Source organism: Nyctereutes procyonoides, unplaced genomic scaffold, assembly GCF_905146905.1.
Source record: "Nyctereutes procyonoides isolate TBG_1078 unplaced genomic scaffold, NYPRO_anot_genome, whole genome shotgun sequence".
Taxonomy (NCBI): domain Eukaryota; kingdom Metazoa; phylum Chordata; class Mammalia; order Carnivora; family Canidae; genus Nyctereutes; species Nyctereutes procyonoides.
Window position 1 is genome coordinate 67,366,466 of NW_026575135.1, and position 27,054 is coordinate 67,393,519.

A 27,054-nucleotide genomic window follows, 5' to 3' on the forward strand; every position below is an offset into this window, starting at 1 on the left:
CCCAGCTTTGCTGAATCCTCTCTGGCAGGAGCTGGGAACAAAGCCACAGCCCCGGGGCTCGGCCTTCGCCTCCTGTCTCTAGGGCTGGAGTCTAGGCCAGCAGAGATGGTGCCACGGGCCTAGCAAATGGCAAACTTTTGGTGTGAATTTCCAGTATTTGAATATTGATATTCCAGAATATTGAATGTTGATGGAAGGGAGGGGTTCTTGCCACATTGTCCCCCAAATGGCCCCTGCCTTCTGCTTGGCTTGCAGGGGGAGAGTTGCTCTTCGGGATCTTGGGCTGCCTTCAAATGAAAGTTCCAATCAGAAATTGTTCCTGGGCTCCAGACTCCCAGCAGGCTTTGGGGTGGGTGTCAGTGAGTCTGTGCACTTCTTGGACTCGTCTGAGTCTTGTCTATACTTCTTGAATATCTCATCTACATTGCACATGGCAGTTAAGAATCCCTACTGGCAGGGCACCTGGGTGGCTGAGTGGTTGTGCGTCTGCCTTCCAGCTCAGGTCATGATCCCAGGATCCTGGGATCAAGTTCTACATCGGGCTCCCCGCAGGGAGCCTACTTCTCCCTCTGCCTTTGTCTTTGCTTCTCTCTCTGTGTCTCTCATGAATAATAATAATAATTTTTAAAAATCTAAAAAAATCATTAAAAAAAAGAATCCCTATTCGTACCCTAGTAGTCTCTCTCTCTCTCTCTCTCTCTCTCTCTCTCTAAGATTTTATTTATTTATTCATGAGAGAGAAAGAGAGAGAGGCAGAGACACAGGCAGAGGGAGAAGCAGGCTCCATGCAGGGAGCCCGATGTGGGACTCAATCCTGGGACTCCAGGATCGCGCCCTTGGCTGAAGGCAGGTGCTAAACCGCTGAGCCACCCAGGGATCCCCCTAACAGTCTCTATTGGGATTTTATAGGGCCTTTCTTATTTCTCGAGAGATCCACGATCCAAGAATAGTTAAGAACTGTTGCTCCAGAAAGAGAAAGCTCCTGTGTCCTGCTCTCTGTAAACAGGGACCCTCTGCTCCCAGACTTCCAGGAGCTGGAGCATCAGCTGCGGACAGGGCCCAGGGCGTGGCTCTGGAGCCCGTACTCAGGTATCCAGAAACTGGAAGCACTTTCCCCCTGACCGATCCAGGGACACAGTTGCCCGCCTCAGCCTCCTCCTTCCCGCCCCTCTCCCTCATACAGCAGGCCTCGGAAAGGGTGGGACCAGAGAGTGGGACCAGATCCGCAAGGGCTTTCTCTGGGGCGGAGCACAGGTGCGGAGAGGCTGGGCGCCTCTCTAGGATCCGCGTCCCACTAGCTCCAGGAAGGGAATGTAGCAGCGTGTAGGGAGCGCAGTGGGCTACAGAATCCTGTCTTCAAAGAACGAAACCCCCAGAGGTAAACAAGAACTACCCGGAGGGGCGGCAACAGCCGGCGGAGGGGGAAGATCAAGGCAACAGCAGAGTCCAGGAGAAAGGGCTGGCCGACAACATAGACACAACATAAAGATGTGTCTGTGCTAAATATTTCCAGTGCAAAACCAAAACCAAAACCAGACAACGACTACAGTCTCAGAATCTCAGAAGGTGGGGGAGGGAAGGGGGGAGGGGGGATGAGATCCAGGCCACGAAAGCACAAAGGTGCCCCAGGAGTACCTCCCCTCCTGTCCGAAGTACTGAGGTTCTAGAAAAGCACTGGGGCTCCCCAGAGGCAGGAGCGCTGCATGCTGTGCTCCAGTGAAAGCCCAGGGACCCCCAGCCCCAGCCCCAGCCTCCAATGGGGAACCAAGCCTGAAGCCCTTTGCTAGGAAGGGGGCCTCAGGTCCCCACCATCCCCGCAGTACTCGCCTGTGGCAGAGAAAACCCCGAGTCTTCTCTGTCCTCTCTCCTTGGCAGTTCAGGGCCTCCTTGGGGCAGTGCTCCTCGGCTATTCTGGAGTAAGGGGGGGGGTGTAGGAAATCACTTTTTCCACCAATTCCTCATCTAACAGCACACTCTGCTCCCAGCTCTGTCTCGAACAGGCCCCCCGCCGACCTTGGGGACCCACTTTTATCAGGCCTGCAAGGTGACGGGCACCTGCCCACTAGCTGGCTGCCCCGCGATGTAGGTCCAGGGCTGCCCCGGACACGCTGACTCTCTGGCAATCCACATGTGCATATGAAGGGCCCATTTACAATCCTTGGTTCAAATGTTTAGACAGCCGTTTTTAGTGGGGCAAAGGCACCCTGGGGCCTACCCCGCGCTGCACCCCCACCCTCCACAGGTAAGTGCCCCTGAGGGCGGCCCTGCTCTTCACAGAGTTTCGGGGGGCACAGCGCCCGGGCTGCCCTCACAGTGTGGAGCTCAACCACAGGGCAGTGGGGAGAGCTTACCCAACCTCCTCCTTGAGTATATTGTTCTGTGGTTTACTAGGACACCATATATGGTTCCCAGGAAATCCTGGGGGGCAAAAATCCATCATCGATAGTGACCTTCAATATTCTTATGTATTCCAGCATTGCTTGTAAGCACAGGAACTTCGCTCAGGGTCAGTCTCTCTTAATCACTGAATTAGCCAATCATTAACACCTGACCATCTCTGCCCCGCTCTGTAAAGAACATTAAGAACGACTATTAGAAATACGGGGTCCTCCATTGATTAGTGAAATATGTCTATGTATGCATGTGTACACACACATATATACTGATACAAAAGAATATCTAGTTAAACTGCTGAGTGGGTGACAGAGACACTGAGTCCTCTAAGAGCTCAAAGAAAGGGTAAAAGGAGCACAGTGAAAGATGGAGAAATCAGGAAAACTCCCTGGAGGAGGTGATGTCTGAGCTAGAACTTGAGAAATGGGAACAACTGTCCTGGACCTTGATGGGCAGGAATGACCCTGGTTTAGTTGGCTGGGAGAAATGGAATTTCTGATTGAGTGGCGTGGAGGAGCATAACTCAATAAACAACACGGATAACACTTTGGTTAATGTGGTGGGGAAATATCTGGCTTTTCAGTTCAGCATCTTTTTAAATGGAGTTGAGCAAAATCAGTTTGTTAGTGGTACTTGGACTATGCAGGACTCACAGATGTCAGCAAGGGCAGCAAATGCTACGTTCTAGGTTGGGCAAGTAACATCTGCTAAGAGTGATGTTACTTATCACTCTTAGGGGCACCTGGGTGACTCACTTAGTAAAGCACTGGACTCTTGATCTCAGGATCATGAGTTCAAGCTCCATGTTGGGCTCCACACTCCTACTTAGAAAAATAAATATAAATAAATAAATAAATAAATAGATCTTATAAATCAATAGGAAAATAGCAAATATCTTCTTTGAAAAAGTGGGCAAAGGACAGTATTGAGCATGATGTAAAAGAAGGAAAACATAAGAAAATGTACAACTTCATAAGAAAAGCAGAAAGTTAAAAACTACAATTTGGCAAGGTTAAATAAAAAGATAAAAGCCAATGTAATGGGCAATCATAAGATCATATACTGTTGGTAAGAAGAGACCAGTGTGCAGCCTTCAACTAAGCAGATAAGTCCACCTTTTAGATTATCCTAAAGAAAGAATTAAGAGTTTGAATAAAGAGTTTGTGCAAGGATTTTCATTACCTGAGTTTACCACAGTCAAAAACTAAAATAACTTAAAAAAATTCTTTTTAAAGATTTTATTTATGAGAGACACACAGAGAGAGGCAGAGACACAGGCAGAAGGATAAGCAGGTTCCCTGCAGTGAGCCCCATGTGGGACTCGATTCCAGAACCCCAGGGTCATGACCTGAACCAAAGGCAGATGCTCAACCACTGAGCCACCCAGGTGCCCCTAAAATAACTTTTTAAATGGGAGGGCCAAGGGGCACCTGGGTGGCTCAGTTGGTTAGGCATCTGCTTTCAGCTCAGGTCATGATCTTGGGGTCCTGGGATCCAGCCCCATATGGGGCTCCCTGCATAGTGGGGAGCCTGCTTCTCCCTCCTGCTTGTGCTCTCTCTCACTCTCTCTCTGTCAAATAAACAAAATCTTCAAAAAAAAAAAATGGGAAAGCCAAGAACAGGGTATAAGAAATACATTTACTGGGGGTGCCTGAGTGGTTCAGTCAGTTAAGTACCCAACTCTTGATTTCAGCTTAGGTCATGATCTCAGGGTCATGAGACCAAGCCCTGCATCCGGTTCCACAGTCAGTGGAGAGTCTGCTTGGATTCTCTCTCTCCTTCTTCCTCTGCCCCTCCGCCTGCTTGAGTGTGCACTCGCTTGCTCTCTCTCTCGTTCTCAAATGAAATACACAAATCTTAAAAAAAAAAGAAATATGTTTATTAATTTGGAGGTTTGTTTGCAACATATTATCACATTTTTTTAAAAGGCATAAAGCAGATCACACAACAGTACACATGCACAGTGTATATGCTATTGGTATATAAAAGTAAAAACAAACCAAACTATATAAACCTGCATACATACACATATAAATCTATACATACATGCATATGCATCCATCTGTATGTATTTCTCTTTCTTTCTATATGTACATGTAGGCGTACGTGCACACACATATGCATATATACAAATAAATACACAGACGTCTATACACCTAGGTGTTATCATTCCACATTTCTAAGTAATGGGATTACAAGCAATGTCTATTCTCTTTTGTATATATTTTATGTTTATTTTATAACTGTTTTCTACACTAAGAATATTTTCCCCTTTAATTTAGAATAAGAAAGCTCAGAGAGCCCCGCACAGCCGCACTGCCGCCGCTAGCCTAATTTCCATCACACCCAGGAGGAGCTGCAGCTGTGGCCGCTGGCCCCTGTCACCATCCCTGCAAGGACAAGCCACCGGGCCAGACCCAGCAGCTGCCTGCCTGCCCTCTGCAAGGCCATACCAAGCACCCAGAGCAACAGCTGAGGACTCACTTGTCTGATGCACCTGCCTGCTGGGCCAAGGTCACTGCAGTGAAGTTTTGGGGAACAGTAAAATGGTTCAGTGTAAGAAACGAATATGGTTTCAGCAAACAAGGAGGACACCAAGGAGGAGGTGTGTGTACACCAGACCGCCACAAAGAAGAACTCCAAGGTAGAAGGCTGAGAGACTGGGATTTGATTTGATCCTGTTCAAGGAGAAAAGAGGCAGGGACAGCAAATCCTGGGGGCCCCTGTGGAGCTCCAGGGTGAGGCGGTAACACACAGTGCACCCTAGGCTCCGCAGACTGGCCCAGGGGCCCAGGGCCCCCACCGCCATCACCAGCGGAGCCTCCAGAGCCGTGAGAGTGCAGGTTACAGAATGTGGCACCAGGAGTAAGCCCCGTGGTCAGTCCCAACATCACCAGCCCTATCCTACCGCCTGCTGGCTCCCAGCTGGCTGGACCCCAGCCTTCCAACCCTCCTGTGTGGGGAGAAGGGTGGCGGGGCTGACAAGCAGGGTGCAGGAGAGCAAGGTAGGCCCATGAGGCAGGACATGCATCGGGCTTACGGACCACGATTCTGCAGGGGTCTCTCCTTGCCAAAGACAGAGAGGATGGCAGTGAAGAAGACAAGGAAAAGAGACCCAAGGTCAGCAGCCAGCTCAAGGTTGGTACCCGCACAACCTCAATCACCCACGCAGATGCACAGAAACCCTGAAACGCTAGATGGCATGGGGACAGAAGCAGCCGATCTATGGGCTGAGGCTCTGCTCCCAGGCTGGGCAGGCCGGGGCTGAGTAAATGCCAGGTGACCCTCTCTCCCACCACCTGGTCTAGCCATCCAACAAGTACGAATTTAACATTCCAGCAATAAGAGATGAGCAAAAGATTGGAGCTGAAGACATTAAGTGCTTGCTTTTTGCCCACTGACCAGATAACTAGAACTAACTGCATTATCTCTGCAGGATGGGGTTTCTATTATTTTTACCTCAAGACAACTCTTATTGGGAATGATAAATGTGGGCTTTTTTAGTGTTTTTTTTTTTTAAGATTTTATTTATTTGAGAGAGAGAGAGAGAACATGAGTGGAGGAGGGGGGCAGAGGGAGAGGGAGAAGCAGACTCCCCGCTGAGTGGGGAACCCAATGTGGGGCTCTATCCCAGGACCCTAGGATTACCACCCGAGCCAAGGGTGGATGCCTAACCAACTGAGCTACCCAGGTGCCCCTATTTTGTTTTTCTAAAGAGACCTGGTTTTTCTCAATTCACTTTTAGAGGTTTTTTAATGTTTCATATCTGTTCAAATTGAGATTTCTAAGGACCTCAATCTTAATTTGTAATAAAAGTTTACAATTTGATTCTTCAAAAGGACCAACACACAGCAAGCACATGGTAATAAAGATCTTAAGTAATAAATACATAATTTTAAAAATGTAAAGCTCAGATTCTTCTGCAGGAACCCATGTTAGTAGGACGGATGGAGTAGTAGGAACTCACAGTGAGAGTGAATGATGCTGAGGAGCCAGGAGATTCTGGAAGAAGCATCCTAATGTATACAGCCCAGAGCCCAGCGTTTGTGAGGCCGAGCAGAAGGAGATGTGGCTCCGCTTCCTGACACACATTGCATCTGCCAGCGTGTATTTCAAAGAGCAACACCTGGAGATAGAAAGAGGAGAGAAAACTGAAGTGATAGACCTCAGGCCCAAAAGGGAAATAGTGGCAAGAGCGCATAAAATCCAGCCTGGAGGCTGTCGTTTTGCACACCACACCCTCACCAGTGGCTTCCGCAGTCTCAAGAAGTTGAAAAATGAATCCACATTAAAGAAGGTGGATGTGTGTTCTAAGAATCTCCCTCAAATGGCTCAGAGGTACTTCTATTTCGTTCAAGTTGGTGAAGTGTCCTCTCCTGAGTTCTGAAAAGCAAGACTTCCTCCTTCCCTCTTCTAGAAGGAACAACATGAACAATGAAAGTATCCTACTCTTAGGAAAAATTTCTTCTATCCAATCATTATCATTATACCCATTCTACAGCCGGGGAAGCCGAGGCTTTGGGGCACATGCAGGACTTGATCCCAGTGTACTAACTCCCTCCTCCCTCGGTAATTTTTTGGAGCACCTAAAATACAAAACTAGGGTCCGTGGGTGGCTCAGTCTGTTAACTGTCTGCCTTCGGCTCAGGTCATGACCCTGGGGAGCCTGGGATGGAGCCCTGCACCTGGCTGCCTGCTGGGGGGGGGGGGGGCTGCTTCTCCCTCTCCTGTTCCGCCTGCTTGTGCTCTCTCTTTCGGTGTCAAATAAATAAATAAGTAAGTAAGTTAGTAAGATATTTTTTTAATTCAAAAATTAAAATAAAATAAAACGCAGAGCTCACTCGAAGGCAGACGTTTACACCAAACAGGCACTGCCGCGTTTGATATTTAAGGGAAGGCAAGGGCGCAATCACGCGCGCCTTATTTATCATCTTGCCTCATTACACAATCACGTCAAAGCTGCTGACACATCGAAGCGGGAGCCCCACGTTTTGCGTTGTTTTGCTTTGTTTTGTTAATCCCACGGTGGACTCTCTGGTCAACTCCGCGGGAGGCAGGAAACAGCAGCCCCGGGCGCACGCACGTGCCCGCTTCCCTCCCGCGGCCTCGCCGGGTCCGCCCGAGCCGGTCTGCGGGGCGGGGCGGGGCGGGGGTCGGAGAGGCCGGCGGGCTGCAGCGCTCCTCCTCCCTGATGCTTCCTTCTTTTCTTTTTAAAAAAGTCTTACTTATTTATTCATGAGACACACAGAGGGAGGCAGAGACACAGGCAGGGGGACAAACAGGCTCCCTGCGGGGAGCCCGATGCGGGACTCGATCCCAGGACCTCGGGATCATGACCTGAGCCAAAGGCAGACGCTCAGCCTCTGGGCCACCCGGGCGCCCCTCCCTGATGCTTTTCAAGCAGGAGCTGGAATCTGCAAAACTAACCGGAGCCCAGACAGACCCATAAAAGGGAGCAGAGGATACTCTGTTTCCCCTGGTGCTGAGAACTAAAGCGAGACTCGCCCCGACCCCGGCCCCGGTGCGGTGCGCGGCCTCCACCCCGGCAGGGCCTCCTCCGCAGTCGAGGACCAGTGTCCGCAGCGCGCAGCCTTTGCTGGCTTGTGTGTTTTGTTTGGCGGTTCCTCAGACATCCTCGGGGTTTTTTTGTTTGTTTTACTTTAGAAAAAAAATGGATTTCTGTGCCTTTTGGACTGAATTGTTTTCGATAGGCAATGCATTTCCATAGTCCAGAAACAAAAATATAGAAAAATGAATACACAGCGAAATCTTTTTGAAGTTAATTTTATTTTCTTTATGTCGTCTCCACCCAAGATGTGGCTCAAACTCAGGACCACAAGACCAAGAAGTGAGTGCTCTACTGGCAGGGTGGCCTCTACATGGGGAAATCTTTTTTTTTTTTTTTTTTTTTTACATGGGGAAATCTTGATCCCACCTTTGCCCACATCTCTGCGGGTCCCCTCTCTTCCTCATGGGCAACTCTTTTTCATTAGTTTCTTATGTAGCTTTCCAGTTTGCTACATAATATACTTATTTTTCTCACTTTCTTATTGAATAGGCACTCTCAATGGGGGAGATACCACCCCCAAAGGGGTGAAAATGGATTTTGGGAAGCGAAAAATTCTTCCTCTTTTTATGGATAAATCACAAATACATTAGACATAAAGCATATAAACAAATATACATGATATTAAAATTTCATGGGGTGGCAATCAGGAAAAAAATGTCTCTAAAGGTTTCTTAGGAGGGTGATAATGAAGAAAAATCTGAGAAACACTGCTATAGAAATCAGCAGACGATATGCACTAGTCTGCACCTTGCTTTTTTCACTCCACAGTATATCCTAGGGATCTTTCCACATCAACTGATGCATTTACTTCATTTTTTATAGTGACATGGTATTCCATTGTGCAGATGCCATTATATCTTTAACCTGTTCCCTATTAATACATACTTGGTTTGATTCTAATCTTTGGCTGTTGTAATATCGCAGCGAACAGCCTTCTGCTTACATTGTATATACTCACAGGTAAATCCATGCATCATGGATTCCTGGAAGTGGGGTTGCTGGGTCCAAAGGTAAATTCCTTTATTTACTTATTTTTTTAAAAAAATTTATTTATCCATTCATGACAGACACACAGAGAGAGGCAGAGACACAGGCAGAGGGAGAAGCAGGCTCCATGCCGGGAGCCCGACATGGGACTCGATCTCAGGTCTCCAGGATCACACCCTGGGCTGAAGGCAGGCGCTAAACCACTGAGCCACCCAGGGATCCCGGTAAATTCCTTTAAAGGCTGGCAGACACTGCCAGATGCCTCTCCATGTTGCACTGAGTCTGTCATCCAATGTAAGAAACAGGTTGGCTATCTTTAAATGGCTGTCTGATGCCCCCTGAGGATTATTATGTTAGTTGGAACTGGGCTGGGGACAAGGTGGTCATGGGGTTCCTGGGTCTCCTCTGGGCTGGGCCGTGTGCCTCAGCAAAGCAGAGAGAGGGCCCTTGGTGATAGTAGTCATACAAGGAAGGGGTCCCTACATATATGATGAGGAGCTTTGGGCCTTCAGAGGGAATATTATTTGGGGTGACCTCAGGCAGTGGTGTGGGATTTGGCACTCCTCCCTCATAATCTAGGGCCTGTAGCTTATGGGAAGGCAGTTCCCAGTACAAAGTGAGCATAACTCAACCTTGACTTTCTATCCTAGAAGCAAAGGGCCTGGCAGGGGAGGTTAGTTCTGCATGGAACATTCAGGCTCTCACACAGCTTGGCTCCTGACACAATTCCCTTTCCACAGTCCTGTGCAGGGAGGAATGTCACGTGGCAGAGGCCTCATCTTCCCCAGAAACCTCAGGAAGGTGATTGCATGTGCACACACACACGCACACACACATGCACACGGGAGGTGCGGAGCCCTCCCTGCAGCCCCGTTATCACTTTGATCTGGACTGAAATTAATTGCTCATGAGACATTTGTGCTTAACACCTCAACTGACTCTGCAAAGATTTATTTGGCCTTTAAATTATTTAAACCATTGTAATCATATTTGCTTTCCACAGAAATCTGCTGTATTTACCAGCTTGAAAGGAATCAAATGAAGCTCCTGGGGTGGCTGGCCGCTGCTCTGGGCTCTATTTGGATCCCCCTCCTGGAGATAGTCATCCCCCCATGGGGTTCGAGGCATGTTTTCTGGTGCTTGTTAACCAAGGTTGAATACATCACAGCATACAGAAATATACACTGCATTACCGTCATGTCTGAGCGATCGCTGGGCAGGATTGTGACTGATAATTTATTCAAGACATCGTCTCCTTCCTGTTCCAGTCAGACCCCGGAGCCCACCTGGTCTTTCCTGCCTAGCTCTGTAAGGAACTCGGGATTCCCGCTCTGCTCAGAGAAGACTTTTTAGTCTGGTGAATGAATTTAAATAAATAAACAACTGCAGTAAACCTGACTTCAAGGAAGGAGTGTGCACAGGGCCTCCCCTTGCCTCTGCAGCTTCTCTCCATGACGCTGAGCACGATAAAGCTCCAAGCCAGCACGAGACGCGATAGAAGTGTCAAATGACATAAATTGTGAATCATAAGTCACAGTTCCATTTGCTCCACCACAGTGTGAAAATGGCAAATTTTTCATCAAGAAAGACAAGAAGAACTAGGGTTGCCTCCATGTCACTTGGCTGCCACGATCCTGCTGTTGTCCACATCTTGGCTGGTGGACCTTCTCCGGCCCCCCGCTCAGGCCTGCTCGGACCAGCACTTGCCTGCCTTGTCTGCCTGGATGCACGCATTGCTCACTCTCCCTCAGGTGATCGATATTTTAGACAGTTTGGATTGTTGTTTCATTCATGGTAACAACTGGGGAAAGTGGAAAAACAACAGTGGAATCAACTGGTAATTCATTCTCTCTCTCTCTCTCTCATTCTTTCTGTCCTTTCCCCCTGCTCTTTCCCATCCCCATATTTTCTCTCACCTGCCCCGGAATTCCAAAGAGAGGTAGGATAAGAACCAGTAGAACCCAGGTTTAGCCGAAACCACCAGGGCCTTTTACAAACGATCCTCAGAACAGGGCTGTGGACAGTCATACTTGCATGGGGTATTTGGAGAATTTGGAGTAAATACTCCCAAATTTGAGAATTCACACCAGGTCTATGACAAAAATTCTGTGGCTTCTCCACAGCCCTTCCTGGGTCTGGGGTGTGTCTGAATCACTACCTTCTACTTCTAGAACACACATCTAGCCCTACTGAGAGAGTCTCTACATGGTGGGCCAAACCATATTGCAAGATGCCAGGCACTTCGAGAGAGGCCTAGGTCAGCAGTGATTTATTTTATTTTTAAGACTTGATTTATTTACTTGGAGACCATGTGTGAGCTGGGCGAGGAGAAGAGGGTCTGGGAATGCCTGGCAGTAGCCCTTTTGCTGTCACGGCAAAACCCTCCCAAGGGAAACGGAGCTTTTTTTCTAACCGGAGCTGGAATGAGCCCCCAGCCAATGTCCCAAACTGGTTCAGTTCCCTTTTTAGGGTGAAGTATCACCATGTTCTATGGAGAAATGATCCGATCTTAGCAGGTGGCTCTTCAGGCTGGTTAGTGACCAGTCTACTGCCCTGTCTTGTTCCTCCCCGCAGGAGATGAATGGCCCCTTCTTTCCTTAAGTTTCATGGCTGGTTCCACTGCTGAAAATACCATTCTCAACACAACGTAGCCTCTGGTAGGCTCTGTACAGGGATGTCCCAGCCTCGGGGCTCCAGGCAGGGTGGGGTCCACCAAGCAGAGCTGGCACCTCGCTTGCCCGGACAGTGCAGGTGTGAAGGGGAAACCACCCAGGGCCTTTAGGGTGCAGCCTGCAGCCCTGGCATCAACTGGAGTTGGAAGAGGTGCCAGGAGATGAGGGCGGCCAGTCCTGAAAAAGAGGAAGAGGCCTGGCTGGAAAGACAGGGGAGGGAAGGCGTGGCATGGTTAAGGACGACCATCAGCGCTCCTGGTTTTTACAGGCTCTCGATTGTTCACTTGATTCAATATCTAACTTAGGTGAACAGATGGTAATCAGATAACATCAACTGCTTCTACTTCCTCTGGCTTCTCCTTCCTTGTCCCCAAAGGAGTTCCAAGTTTCTTTTGTTTTATTTTGCCTTTTTTTTTCTTTTACAAAGGAAATTAGACAAAGCTGGACCTAGAAACCATTGACACAGTGTGTGTATCGGGGCGGGGAGGCACATTTTCTTTGCAAAAGGGAGGCTGGCAGGGTTTTCCGTGCTGCTTGGATCCGTGGCTCAGGGAAAGAATCCTGGAGTGAAGAGCAGCAGAGTTTCAGTTCCTGGGCATAAGACCATCGTGGGCAAACTAATTAGGCTTCTGCTCTCAGATGAAATCTTTTGCAGGGCAGAAAGCATGATGACACAGAGGAGGCAGCTCGGAGATGCGTTTCCTATAATAAATTCTCCATGCATGCTGGGGACAGTAAAGCACTTTCGTACACGTTTTTTTATGAGACATCTTGGGCACACAGAGGTGAGGCGGGGGGAGAAAGAAAATGACAACAAAACAGAACCCAAAATAGCACAGCATTGCGTGGGAAGGATGATAAACTTACAGCACTCTGGTGACCGACGTGGAGGTTTCACTTTATCGCTCTATAACCGAGTGTCTTGGGAGGTTTACTGTTTCCATTCTTTCCTTTCTCCATGTTCCTATGTTTTCCTCATGTGAATATATATGTTGTTGCATATTTTCCTTCCATTTTGGATGTTTTTCCTCATCTCAACCTACCTTGGATCCCTGCGGCCTTGCTGCTCGGGGGGGATGTGATTGGCCCCGTGGCAAAGTGCCCTCTAGCGCCGTGTCTCAAGGGCTGCCTCTTGTGAAAATGCCTGTGGCCCCAGCTGGCCCCTGAGCATCATCATTCAAGGACCAGGCCCAGCTGCTGCTGCTTTGAAGGCAGAGGCATCCCCCGAATCTGAGGAAATGGGATCCCTGGGATTTCCCCCCCTACCAGTTCACGCGAAGCCAGGCGACCATCTGTTGGGCCGCAAGGAAAGTCACTGCAGCCTGAAGCAGCTTTTGCATCTTGCTCGTGCCCATTCCTTGATGATCAGGCTGTTCTCGGGGCTTCCACTTTCCGCAAGGAAGTCCTACCACTCCTGCGTCAACCCCAGCCCCAACCTGAACAGCCCAGGAGAGACAGGGAGTGGTGGGCGCCACAGTCCTGCACCTCTGCGATGGCATTTTCAGGGTCCAGGCCGACTCATTGCACGTGAACTTGGACGATGAGGCGTGACCACCACCATACCTGTAGGCACCAGGGTCCATACATGGGGCCTGCGATATCCCCTGGATCAGGCGGCACTGAATGGGAGAAGCAGAAGGGCAGGGGGTGGGTGACCAGGGAAGGATCTGTGGAGTTTGCAGAGGCTAGGTCTGTGCTAGACCAGGCTACCCATGCCAACCATGCAGGCTGCTACTCTGGCATCCAGTCTTGAGCGTGCAGCCACTGCAGGTCCGCCAGGCCATCAGTTGAAAAGAAAGCAGGATGTAGGTGACAGCAAGAACAAACTGGAACTTGCAAAGGTGAGCTGAAATTCCCGTGACAACTGAAACGTGGAGAGGAAGGGGAACCTGCTTGTGTCTCCTGTCACCTTGATGCCTTGAGTGACATGGGGGGGAAGCTGGCCCCCTCTGCTGCAGAGCTGCATGCACACACGGCACAGGACTTGGAGAGGGTGAAGGAGGTCTGGTGGGTGCTACAAGATCTCCAGAGCCTGGGCTGTCCCTCACCACCCCCGGGGAGCCAGTGGTGGTGTCTACAAACCCCTAGAGCACCTGTAGCCCTGCCCCACATTCAGAGCTTGAGAACTCTGGTTCGTGTTTCACCTCCAGCTTCCCAATTTTGGTCTCATGTGGCCAGTGCTCACCTGGGACCATATGGGACAGGGAAATTCGGGGACTACAGCTCCGGTTGTCTGTGCTGCGGTAGTACAAAACCGCTCTGATGCCTGTCCAGAGAGTGGTGACCTTCCACCTCCACGTCCCTCAATCCCACCTGTGGAAGAAATGCCAAACCCAGGGCGGTACATTCGTTCTCGTGCCTGTGTGTTTTGTTCACTGTCACATCTCTGGTCAATTCCAGAGACAATCTCCACAAACTCTGACCTTCTGGCAAGTTTTCAGGCCACTCTGCATTTTTATGGCAGTCCTCGAATGAGCAGGCATTTGCTGAGCACCCTTTTGGAGCTAGACCCTGGGCTGGAATCGAGGAAAAAGCAAAGAAACAGAAAAAGCCACTCGTACCCTCTGGGTTAAGAGGCGACATGGATTCATTGGAAGCTAATTAATATCCCAGTGTTACACTGGGTAAGAGGCAGGCAGTGCTAATGAGTGCTCTAGGAGTCTCCTTGCGGAGGACTTTGGGGAGGCTTCCCAGAGGAGTGGACTTCCAGCAGTGTGTTAAAACAGATGGAGAGGGGAGGCAGGTGGAAGACAACAGCAAAGGAGCAGAAGTGGGAGATGGAAAGGTCCACTGGGGGCAGGGAAGGCCCCAGCCCCCCTAGCTCAAGGGCTGCGTGTAGAGGATGGGAGGCAGAAAGTCGGGGCTCACATCCAGGAGGAGGCTGGCATGTGATCCCCCCAACTGCCTGAGCTCCCCCAGCCTTGTGAATGGAAAACACGAGCCTGGTGATCTTCAGGGAGGATGACAAATAGCGGACACTCATGCAGGTTATGGGAGCGGGTGCTGGTTCCCTGTCACTTCATCCCAGACTACCCCTCACCTAGTTACTGTGATTCCCCACCGCCGCACCAGGAGCCCGAGTCTTAGGAGATGAGGTCCCTTGGCCACCCAGTAAGCGGCCGACCTGGGACCCGCATTCCTGGCTGCGCCCGTGGCTCCCGCCCTCAGCCTCATGGACACCACCCAGGGCCAGCGCCACCTTCCTGTGCACCGGCTGCCAGGCTGCCCAGCGGCGGCCCGCGGCGGTTCCACGCAGAGGGACCGAGACATTGCCGCGGATGCTGAGCGACCCGGCAGGTGGTGTCGTCCCCAGGGCCTGCTTCGGTCCCCTGATGCCAGTTCCCATTAGGGCGGGAGGCACTTGAGGATTCAGTCTGGCTCATAAGAGCATTCCGCCACCTGAGAGAGGGGCTTTCTCTGCCCTCCCGGGGGAGGGGACGGCGGCGACCGGGCCCACACGGCGGTGCGGCACGGGGGCTCGTGCAGCGTGCCCTTGCTTCGTCTTTGCTTTTCCTTGCATGCCCCCCCCACCCCAAGAGATGACAGATTCTCTTGTGCTGGGGGGGGGTGTCTTCAGTTGGGAAGAGAGACCCCCCTCCAAAAGAGAGCAGAGCCCCCCACCCCCGCACGCCCGCACCCCGGCCCACCCCCCCACCCCCCGCACAGAACCACTCCAAGGAAGAGAGGCCGACGCATCGAAGCGGGAACGCGAAAGGAGCTCAAGCCAGGAAATGTGTCAATTTACTTGGACTCCTTGCAATTTAGAAGCTGATTTCAAAGAAAAATTGCTTCAGGCCTCAGACTCCTGCGTGGCCAGCTGGGGCCCATTGCTACAGCCCACTGACCTCGGGCTAGGAAGGCGGTTCCTGGGAGGGCGCGAGCCGCGCGGCCGCAGGCGCAATCCAGCTAATGCAGGCGGCGGGGCGCGCTGGCCCCGCGTCCCCGCCTCCTGCTCCCCAGGACGGCGCCCGCCGGACGGCGCAGCAGCTGTCGTGAGGCCGGGTCGACAGCGGACGGGATTCCAGAGAACCTCGTACCCCTCCACGGCAGCCCCCTCACCCCTTTCCAACCTTTTCTGGTCTCCGGGCGCAGGGCGCGCTCCAAGGCTTGGTGCTCCCTGCCTTCCCGCTCCCCCCCCCCCTCCCGCCCTGCGAGACCTCCTAGGTTAACGGTTCTGCCTCCAGCCCCCCGCTCCCCCCGAAGGAAAAGAAACAGTCTGGCCTGAGCAAGAGTGACTGGGCAGAGGGGCAAGAAATCCAGCCCCCCCCCCCGCCCCACAACACACACACATAAATCATGACAGAGGCCTTTTCCGTTGATAGCTTCAATCCGAGAGTGTCTCATTTAAAATCCACCCTCTCCCATTGCCAGCCTGAGATGAGGGATACGGGGTTATCAGATTGCTCTGTGGTAATAAGGAACATATTAATCTCAGCCGAGTTTCCAGAGAGATGCTGGGTTTTGGTTTGGTTTGGTTTGATTGGGTTCTGGCTCAGAAAGGGCAGTTGTTCAAATAGTGTTGTTGTTTGAGAGTGAACCATTAATCAGTTGTTCCTTCAACAGATCCTTCAAGAATCTATCAAGGGAGCTTCAGTTGTTCAGAGGGGAGAGACCTCTGCAGAGCCAATCTGAGAGCAACTGGAGGATTCATTACATCTGGTCAAAGGGAGCCTGTCTGGAGGAAGGAGGAAACCGGTGATCTGGGGAAAGCTTCGGGATGGCACCTCAGCCAGTGGGGTTATTCTAGGTCGAGGCAAACCGTGGGAGGCCAGAAGCAAAGGGACACAGCCACCAGCAGGTGGGGCTGAGCGGACAGAGCAGGGTAGACCAGATGACTTTTCTCCTCAGCTGCCCCAGTGCTGCCCCAGCCCTGGGTTCCCTACCTGAACTTTTTTCTTTTGTGAAGACAACCGTCTAGACGAATGAAGATAACCTTTCCAGACCAATCATGACCTTCCACTGGGACATTTGCATGCAATTCTTACAGAAAGGTCACCCAGAAAATTCCGTGGTTGAAGAGCATCCTTCCAAACAACAAATGTGACAATTAAAACAAAGCACCCTTCTCATGTGGTGGCGCGGAAGCAGCTGGGCTCCAGGATGGCTTGGCTGGCCCAGGCTCATGGCACTTGTCACCTAAAGGAAACAATAGCAGCTCTGTAGGCATTTCTGTCTGAAAGGGCAGGAGCTATTGCTGGCTGCTCAGTTCAGGACAATGAGACAGGGCAACAAGAGACTTCCCATCAGGACTACAGGGTGGTTTCACCACCTTCCCCAAGCCCCTGTATTCCTACCTACCCCTGCCTCCCAGTGTGTGCGTGCATGTGCTGGTGAAGAAGACTTGGTTTTGATTCCAGAGCAGGACTTGAAGCTTGGGGAAGGGCACAGGCAAAGAGGCTGTGGGTGTGTCTCTTCCATTCTACTCTGAAAAAGCCAGATCGCCCACGGCTTTGTCCTGAAATTGAAAAATGTATATTAGACTGTTAGAACCAAAGACACATTTCTCACTTTCTCCTGAGGAACCAGCTCTTCCATAGGAACGAGTGTTTATGGATAGATTATGGCTCCTCTAAAAAGATACTCAGATGCTGGTTATCTTGGTGGGTACTCTACCTAAAGGGAAATTAACCCATGTAAAGCCCTTACAGCTTAGATGGCTTACTTTTGAACCTTCTTCCCCATCCATACCCCTCCTACACAGCTCACTGGGTCAGGGGTTGGAGGCCTAACCCACAAAAAGGACCCTTCAATACCTTTCCAATGACCTATGAGCCATATGGTTTCCAAGAAAATAATAAAAGGAAGAGAAATAACTGAACCTATTACATTCCCTCTGCCTTTCTGTGTCTCTTTCTTTTTCTCTCTCTCTTGGACATGAGCCATGAATAAGAGAAGAATTTCCCACTGGCAGAAGAAATTACTCCTGAAGAGTCATGAGGTAAATTTAGAACAAAAGCAACCAAAGTTAGGGGCGAGCTGGGGCAGGAGACAGGCAGAGGGAGCCCCTGTTGGCTGGGAGTGAGCAAGAAAGAGACATAGAATCTAGGTATTTTGTCTCGATGGTGCAGTGCTGGAATAATGACCCTGCTGGAGCCCCCTTGAATCCTGCTCCATTTCCAGATGACCCAGCTACCGATCCCCTGGTTTCTGGACTTCCTCACTTGCACACGCACCTTAACATTAATTCCCTTTACTTTGGCAAGCTTCAAGAAGTCTCTATCCCTTCTTTGAAAATAAGCCTGGGAGAGGGAAAAAAAAAACCCCACACAACAGACATCTTGGGAGACTTGCTTTCCCCGGGCCCAGAAAGGAAAGGGTGATTAAATTGAGAACACATTTAATTGTTCCTAATCTATTTGATTAAAGGAAGGAGGACCCAAAGCTCTGCAATCACTGGACACAGAGAGGATGATCCGAGGCAGTCAAAGGCGCTGCCATTTATACAGATTATTGAGTAACCTGATTGCCTCAGAGGGAGAGTGATGGGTGTCTGATCTCTCCCAGCAGGAAGGCTGCCCATTGGAGACTGGAAAAACTGAAGTCACAGCAGCTCTCCTGTCTCCCTCTGGGCAGGGCCAGCAGCATGGGCACCATAGCAAATACGGCTGGAGAAGAAGTCAAAACCCTGTTCCACCTGATTCCTTGAGCCTTGTGGACTCTGACACAAGATGAGAGGCTACAAGAAGGCTAGGAGGATGCTAAATTGTCAATCACTCAGGTGTTTTATCTTTTTCCTATTGGGTTTACAGTGAACATGCTCTAGGTGAGGAAGAATGCACAGCAGTATCACAAATATCAAGAAGTTTCTACGCCATTAAATGTTCTTTGCAGCCTGTTTGAGGAGGCTGGGAGGACAAAGGTAGAGCAGATTATAAGACCTCAACTAACCAGAATTCAACTAACCATAACTTTTCAATTAGACACTTAACTTTCTACTTTTATAAACATGAAATGTCAAACGGCAAAAAAATTCAATTAAAAAATGTCAGACTAGGTTATTTCTTAGCAGCTACACGTTGAGATCTCTAGGATTATGACCTTGCCATACTGCAGGATCTTGACTCACATGAGAATGTTTGTTTCGTTCAGTAAGTTCTAGTGACAAAGGCATTTGTATGATTCCAAATACTTTGGATAGGTTTGCAATAGGTTTCTGTTTTGTTCTCATAGAAGCAGGGAATTGGATGCTTAAATGCTCACCCATGAGATCCTATACATTATTCTTTAAGACTATAACAGCCTGAATATCATATTTTCTTCTGAGAAGAGGGATCATGAGGATGGATTTTTCCAGGTGCTCCCAACTTATACAAATGCCTCAAGCACTCAAAGACATGAGTGAGCCATTGCCCATAAACAAGTCTTGGAATTTGGACTTGTTTGATTAAGAGACATGGGTTTAAGTCTCAGCCTTGCCAGTCGAGGAATGACCTTGAGAAAGCCTAGTCTCATTTTCCTCAGCTATAAAATAGAGAGATTGTATCAGTGTCGAAAATGATCTATCTTGGGCAGCCTGGGTGGCTCAGCAGTTTAGCGCTGCCTTCACCCCAGGGTAGGATCCTGGAGACCTGGGATCAAGTCCCACGTCGGGCTCCCTGCATGGAGCCTGCTTCTCCTTATGTCTCTGCCTCTCTCTGTCTGTCTCTCTCATGAATAAATAAATAAAATCTTAAGGGCACCTGGGTGGCTCAGTGGTTGAGTGTCTGCCTTTGGCTCAGGTCATAATCCTGGGGTGCTGAAATCGAGTCCTGCATTGGGCTCCTCACAGGGAGCCTGTTTCTCCCTCTGCCTATGTCTCTGCTTCTCTTCTCTGTGTAATAGAATAAATAAATAAATAAATAAATAAATAAATAAATAACCAACCTTAAAAAAAAAAATAACAACAGGAAAGTGTTTTGGAAAACCCAAAACAAAACAAAAAAAAGCAATGATCTATCTCCAAAGATATTTTCACTTCCAAAACATGCCACCACCATTTGGAGAGGAAATTTCAAGGCTACTTGTCTTAATTTGAGCCCTAAATTCAAGGCAAGTTGTGGAGGGTGTTACCTTTGAGCGAATCTCCTGCTCAAAGTATTACAACTTTGCCCTCTGAGGAAAATTCCACCCGGGATGATCATCCTGCATATTTAGTCCTGATTGTAGTTTACAAACTTCTTGATATAGAAACACTTTGAAGGTTCCAGTCCATCACCAAGGTTTGGCATTTAATGATATATGCCTCCCATACTGGAGACCCCCTGACCAGACCTGAGATTACGTAGCCTGGAGGACACCTTTGTATCCCTCAGACCTTTCATCCCAGGCTGAAACTAGAAGTTCTTCCAAATCCATTTGGAGATGAAGAAGTGGCAGGCTTCACATGGGAAAATGATGAGGTGCTTCCTTCCTCTTAGAGCTGGTGACCTCGCTTTTCAGGACTCCCATGGCCTCATAGGCCAAGGGGTCAGGGGCCTGAAAAATAGGGCAGAACCAGGTTTCCTTTTAGACCACACACTCAACCCACTGCAACAGCTGCGTGTAAGCTAATGTAATCAGCGTGGGAGAGACAATATTCCTAATGCTGAGGCTTAGGCTCTGGAGCCATGAAGTTTGGACAAGTGACTTCATCTACTAAGATTTTAATCTCATCTGCAAAATGGGTTTAGAAACAATCCTCACTTCATAACCTTGGTGTATCAATTCAGTGAGAATTTATGCCAAGTACCTGGCAGATAGAAAGTGTTTAGTAACATGTAGCTCCTATCTTGTCATATCCCAACGACCCCCAAAACCTTTCTCTGTCCCTTCAGTCTCCGAGGACAGGGCATCACAAGAGCTAAGTTTGCTATGACCTCTCTGTCTCATCTAGGAGGAGTGGGGACTGAAGAACCTTCTGGTTTGTGGTGAGCATGAATCGGTTCACTGGCTGTGAGTCAACAGCTCTGATTTCTGCACCTGTGACTTCACTCAGTCCTGAAGCACCACCTCTACCCTTTGTGGATAAAGGTGAGAAATGAGTCATTTTTGCCACCCTCAAGCCCTGATGGTTTCGATCACACCTATGTTCATTAGAGTTCTACAGGAATCATAAAATAACTTTTAGTTGAGGTTTGGGCAATCAGATGTAGCCAAGCTTAATTAGAAAAGAAGAGGTTGTATAATTTGACACAAGGAGGGATAGCCAGAGTTTCATTGTGGCACTTGGGCTAAACCAATGGGCTTGAGCACACAGTGACGGTTCACTCATTCTGCCTCTGCCATTTGCCAGCTGCATAGCTGTGGGCAAGTTGGCCCTCTCCAAGCCCACACTGCCTTCATTGTGAGGAGAAGATAAAACCCTAGTAGTAACTCTATCCTAGGGTTTTGCTGGAGACAAGCATTCTGTAGCTTAGTGTCTGTTGATATTGAATCTACTGAGCTTCTCTCCCAGATCCACTGATGGCTAGTAGGCAATTCCATGAACCATCTGATATCTCTCCATCAATGGCAACAGTAAGCAAGCAGCTCATCCTCCTTCTGGACTGGTCTCCCAACTTGCACCACGTTTACCAACTTGGACTGCCCCAGGACAGCCCTGAGCCTGCAAACCCACCACTAGCAGGGGCACACTTCTTTATCCCCTGCAGGTCATCAGCCCTGGAGCAGGCTGGGGTCAACAGAACAGGGAAGGCTTCCACCTGATCCCCTCTGGAGATCACCTGCCCCTAGAGAGAGTCTATATCCAGCAGGAAGGTGGTAGGGACTTCATGACTCTGGGTTGTAGCTCTGGTAAAATACATGGCAAAGCTTCCTCTTCCTCTCCTTCTCTTGACTACCTCTTGGTCTTCCAGTGGAACTTCCCACCACCCACCTGATATCCTTCAAGTCTTGGTCATAGCATTTCCTACTTGAACTTAGTGTTTATTTCAACCTTTTTTTTTCTATCAAATGTTCAGCCATTCTTAGCATGGACTCTGGTCTCAGACTACCTGCATTGCAATGCTGCTTCCTATGGATGTGGCTTTAGCCAAGTTACTTAAACTCTCTGCAGCTGTAACACTGGGATAATAATAGCTCCTCCTTTACAGAGTTGTCCTGAGGACTGAACAAGTGGATGCAGGTAAAGCACCGGTGAGCGCATCTGGAGCACAGTAAACAGCTGACTGCGGTGCTATTGTGTTCTTATGCCTGAGGGACATCTCATAACCTGTGGTGTTCTTCAGAGGTTTCACCTTGCAGGAGAAAGGGAGTAGAGACTGTCCAGTCAGCTCTCCGCCAGGATGCAGAGTTAATCCACTGTGTTGCAACACACAGTTGGACTCTCCCTCTGCCTGTTTATCATGATCCTAGGGCAGCTCAGAGCTTCCTGCGCTGGGGACAGTTCCTCTTCTGGAACTCTCTGTTTACTCACATTTCTGTAGATCCACCCTTCCCCAATTACACACAGGGAAATATGTATCCACATTTTACAAACAGATGTAGATTTAATTTTTAAAAACTCAGTATACCCCAAACATGTCCATCTCGCCACCACTCCCATGCTCAACCCCATACCTTCGCAGGAGATGGGAGAGAAAGAGGCAGTTATGCTGTGTCCCTCACTCTCCCTAAAGATGGGCTGCTGTGGTTCTTTTTTTTTTTTTTTTATGAAATTGACTGTGGTTGTTTTTTTTTAATTTTTTTATTTATTTATGATAGTCACAGAGAGAGAGAGAGAGAGAGAGAGAGAGAGAGAGAGAGAGGCAGAGACACAGGCAGAGGGAGAAGCAGGCTCCATGCACCGGGAGCCCGACGTGGGATTCGATCCCGGGTCTCCAGGATCGCGCCCTGGGCCAAAGAAAGGCAGGCGCTAAACCGCTGCACCACCCAGGGATCCTGGCTGCTGTGGTTCTTAATATTTCTCCTCAAGAGCCTCTTTTAACAATCTTCAACAGCGGGATCCCTGGGTGGCGCAGCAGTTTGGTGCCTGCCTTTGGCCCAGGGCGCGATCCTGGAGACCTGGGATCGAGTCCCATGTCGGGCTCCCGGTGCATGGAGCCTGCTTCTCCCTCTGCCTGTGTCTCTGCCTCTCTCTCTCTCTCTCTCTCTCTCTCTATCATAAATAAATGAATTTAAAAAATTAAAAAAAAAAAACAATCTTCAACAGCAGAGGAGTAGAATTAAAGGAAGATTCTGAGGAGCATCCTGTCTTTTTGGCCAGTTGGGTAAAACTCATGGAAGTAATGTTCCCAAACCCCACCCTCCATCCCTACCCAGACCCCAATCCGCACAGTCCTAAAAATGGCTCAGGACAAAAGTCATCTTCACAGAAAGTGCTGGCAAAAGACCCAATGGGAAGGAAGCTACCTTTGCTGCATGCAGGGGCTTGAGAGGGCCTGAGGGCCTGAGGGACTCTGAGCACTCCTCACACCTCTCCCATCTGTGTGGCACAACAGACTCCAGACATTTCCAAATAATTGCCCATCAGCTTCCCAGTAAAACGAAAAGGCCGTAGTTGGCACTTTCTTTTCGCTCCCCACCCAAGCTGTTCACGCAAGAGAAAAAAAAAATTTTTTTTTAAGCCTACGAGTTGAAAGGCTTTTTTTAAGCACCTACCCACATGAAGGGAAGACTGTTTAATTTAGAGCTAGAGCTACAAGATCAAAAATAGGAATAATTAAAGCCTGAGATGTAACTGTTAAGATAGGCATTTTTATTTTCTTTGCCAAGTTCTTAAACAGGTAAACCACATATTTAAAGAAAGTGCTAAGATCTGAAAATCCCAATGGGGATTTTTTTTTCCTTGTTTAAGACGTAATGAGTGCAGTCTTCAGAGACCAGGGAGCAGGGTTTATTAAGCTCCCTAAACTGTCAGCTGAATAATTACCTAGCAAAGTCTGTGTGTAGGTGACTCCCCACGATTTAGCTTCTTTCCTGTTTTGAAACAGAAGGTTATGAACCTCTGGAACAAAATTTGGCAAACTCAGGGAATGTCAGTTTGTGGCCTTCTTTTTCATCATGTGATTATTTGATTTTTAAGCCTGGTAAATATACTGAATTTCACTCAAGTACCCTTTCCATTTTGTCCTAGAGGATGTAGAATTTAAAAACAAAACAAACAGACCAACAAATAAAAAACCCAACCAAACACAAAATATCTCCCTTTTTCAGAGTGGCTGGAGCCAAATGAACTTTATGTCAAAACCCACCAACAGCCTGACAGTTTATACTCCAAGGAGAAGATGAAACCGGCACATTAAGAACTGAATGCAAAATAAGAATTCTGAAAAAAAAATCTCATGACTGCCAAACCTGTTGGTTTTTTAATATGATTATAATTTTAAATTATGGCTTTAAAATATCTGAGTGCTTAGATGTTATTGCTTTAAAATCTCCACTTGAGGGGCTGTGGCTGTGGGGTTTCCCATTCACCTAAAAGGAATCTGGACAGCTGAATAAAGGGCTCATCCTCTTGTGGCATGGACCTCCTCCTCATCATATTTTGAAACCAAAGTATTCAACCTCCTTCCCCACAGGGTGCAAGGTACCTTCACAAAGACAATGCGTGTCACTATGCTAACTTGACTGAAAGTACACCTAAGCAATGAACTCAAGAGCTGACACAAAACCTGATGTGGAGCAGAGATCATACCTGGCTTGCTGGTGTCCCAGAGGAACTTTGCCTGGGTGTTGGGCAGGTCTGGTAGCTTCACCTGACCAGGCGCGAGAGGTGGGATTTGCAGAAGAGAACACCAAAATCTCAGTTCCTTGTTGTAAAGGAGGAAAATTAAGAGCCCACCTGTTCCAGAGCTGGCCAGCTTCCTTTAGGTTCAGTTGAATAAGATGTTCTGTTGCTTCTGCCCTAAAACCAGCAAACTACCTCCCGGCTTCTGCTACTACCTCTATCATCTGCCAAACATCAAAATGGGCCCTGAGTAGGCCGCCTGCTTCTCTATCAGGGATAGTAGGAGAGTTCAGAGGAGGGCAGTGATCAGCCAGTGTTATCTTAGACTCCTGTCCCCAGCTAGAAATCTCCATTGTCCATGTAGACAAAGGTCATTGGAGAAAGAGGCAAATCCCCAGTGTAGCTGTAGAGTGTTCCTGATGGGACCTTATTTCTAGACTTATCAGCCTTGATCATGTTCCTGGGACTGGAGACTGGCCATCAACATTCACTGGACAAACCACAAAATGAAGAAACAAATGTAAAGGAGCGATCCTGTGGCCACATATTTGGTAGTTTCCCATTGGAATCAGGAATTAAGTTGTTAAGATGTTTTATTTCACCCTGATTTTTTTTCAGGTCACCCTTGCCCTGGAAAGACTTCTGTTTATATGAGTACCCCTTGCCTCAAGACAAGCTGCCAACTTCTTGGGAAACTTTTCTATCCTGACACCCAGAGTTATTTCCCAAAGTTTGGGGCTGGCATTTGTCTCCACTCTTTACTTAGGCTACTAGGTTATCAGTGTTCCAAGAACCTTGAACACCTAAGGCTTTTTCACTGTGTCTCCCTCAAGTTTCAAATCGCTTGTGAAAATCGGGTATGTCCTGATGTCTTGTAGATCCCAGCCAGGACGCCAGTTATGCCTCGATGGGGCTGCAAACCAGTTTCAACTATATGGAACACACATATACACCCGCGAGAGCTTGAAAGCCACCACTGTTGATGCCAGCCTGCCTCTGTGACCAAGAAAATGGCCCATGAACCCAGTCCTCAAAAGATGCTGAGAAAATATCTCAGCATAAGCAGAAAACAGATATTCCTCCAATCCCCACCTCCCATATTCTTTGATAATATTAACTCCATGGCTCCATGATTGCTGCTGTCACCAGATCCCACTCTTCCCTGCTGCCCAAATCCAGCCAAAAACTGTCTTGATCCCTCCACCCCACTTTCTTTCTTTCTAGAAACTACAAGGACTGTATGATTTGCTTGAGCCGAGCAGTGAATACGTGGCCTGCGGTCATTTCAAGGAAGAGCTTTCAGTTCTACAAAACTTACACATCAAACTGAGAAAGAGACAAGTAGACAAATGGCTTGGGGTCAATCAGGGCCAAGGGCTCAAATAACATCTAATTCTGATTCTGACAGGTGCATGGACTTGTGAATTAAAATTTGGGACACCCTGTAGGAGAGAAAGTAAATCCATGCTCTTTTTTTTTTTTAAGATTTTATTTATTTATTCATGAGAGACACACAGAGAGAGGCAGAGACATTGGCAGAGGGAGAAGCAGGCTCCACCCAGGGAGCCCAATGTGGGAGCCGATCCCTGGACCCTCGGATTGTGACCTGAGCCAAAGGCAGACGCTCAACCCCTGAGCCACCCAGGTGTCCCAAAACTCATGGTCTTAATGGGAAGTCATTGGTCAAATGTTATAGTGTGGTCCTGTCTCACCCAGACGGGCCCCTTCATAATTCCTATGCTTCATAATGTTTCCTTCAATCTGTGGGAAATTGTTTCTGTTTGGGTTTTTTTTCCCCTTGTGTAGTTCTTAGACATCTTCTAGTTTATTCTGGGTAGCTTAGAGTTCCAAAAATGTCTTTTTTTTTTTCTCATGACATTTTGCAATTGCTTCTTAATGAGATGTAATATCTGGCCAACTTACTGAGATTCTCTTATTAGTTGAGATTATATTTCAGTTGATTTGCAAGGATTTTTCAAAGAGACAATTATATGGTCTGCAAGTAAGAAACAGCTTTGTCTCTCCTTTTTCAGTATTTATACGTTTTGTTATTTTATACTATTGTATCCCATTAGCTAGGATGTTGAATCATAATGGTGTTTGTCTTTGTTTCTGATTTCAAACTAGAGATTCACCATTGAATATGAAGTTTGTGGAGGGGTTTCTTTCCTTTGTTAAAATGTGGCTGTTTTATTTTAATTCTATTTTGTGAAGTGGTTTATTACATCACAGATGGGACTTTGTTGAACTCACTAAAATATTTTTTTCTGAATCTATCAAGAAGACATTATGGTTTTTCTCTCCTAATTCCTGATCAAATGAATGACATTAATATGTTTCCTCATGTTGAAATATCCTGGCATTCCAAGGATCAGCCCTACTTAGTTAAGATGTATTATTCTTTTAGTGCACAAATGGATTTAATTTACTAATGCTTTATTTAGGATTTTGCTGTCCTTGTTCATAAATGTGATTAATCTGTATTTTCTTCCCTCCCAATATCTTTGTTTAGTCTTATTATATGGTTACGCAAGTCTCACAGAGGAGCTGAGAAGCTTCCAAGTTTATTCTGTGCTCTGAAAGAAGTGATATAACCCCCAAATTATCTGAGCTTTATGACTAACTGCCTAATTTTTACATGTTTCTGTAATTATTTATCTCTTTAGTCCATTTTAGAATTTATATTTACCAAGAAATCACCCATTTTAAAATCCACATTAGCAAATTTATTTTATAAAGTTGAGCATGGTGTGTTTTATGTTTTAATTTTCTTAATAGAATATATGTCCTTTCTTATTTATAATGTT

General features: G+C 48.0%; 1 long non-coding RNA gene across 2 annotated transcripts in view; it reads right to left on the minus strand.

The window, feature by feature from the left end:
* Positions 1 to 3,853: 3,853 nt before the first annotated feature.
* Positions 3,854 to 27,054, minus strand: part of LOC129494966 (uncharacterized) — a 33,574-nt gene continuing 10,373 nt past the window's right edge. The window contains exons 3-7 of one of the 2 annotated variants that reach the window (XR_008661437.1): positions 19,873 to 20,076; positions 16,921 to 17,077; positions 16,506 to 16,758; positions 6,362 to 6,520; positions 3,854 to 4,250 (exon numbers count right to left, since the gene is read on the minus strand). This is a non-coding gene — a long non-coding RNA (uncharacterized LOC129494966). The remainder of the gene's footprint in view (positions 4,251 to 6,361; positions 6,521 to 16,505; positions 16,759 to 16,920; positions 17,078 to 19,872; positions 20,077 to 27,054) is intronic. The other variant, XR_008661438.1, reaches the window with a different exon arrangement.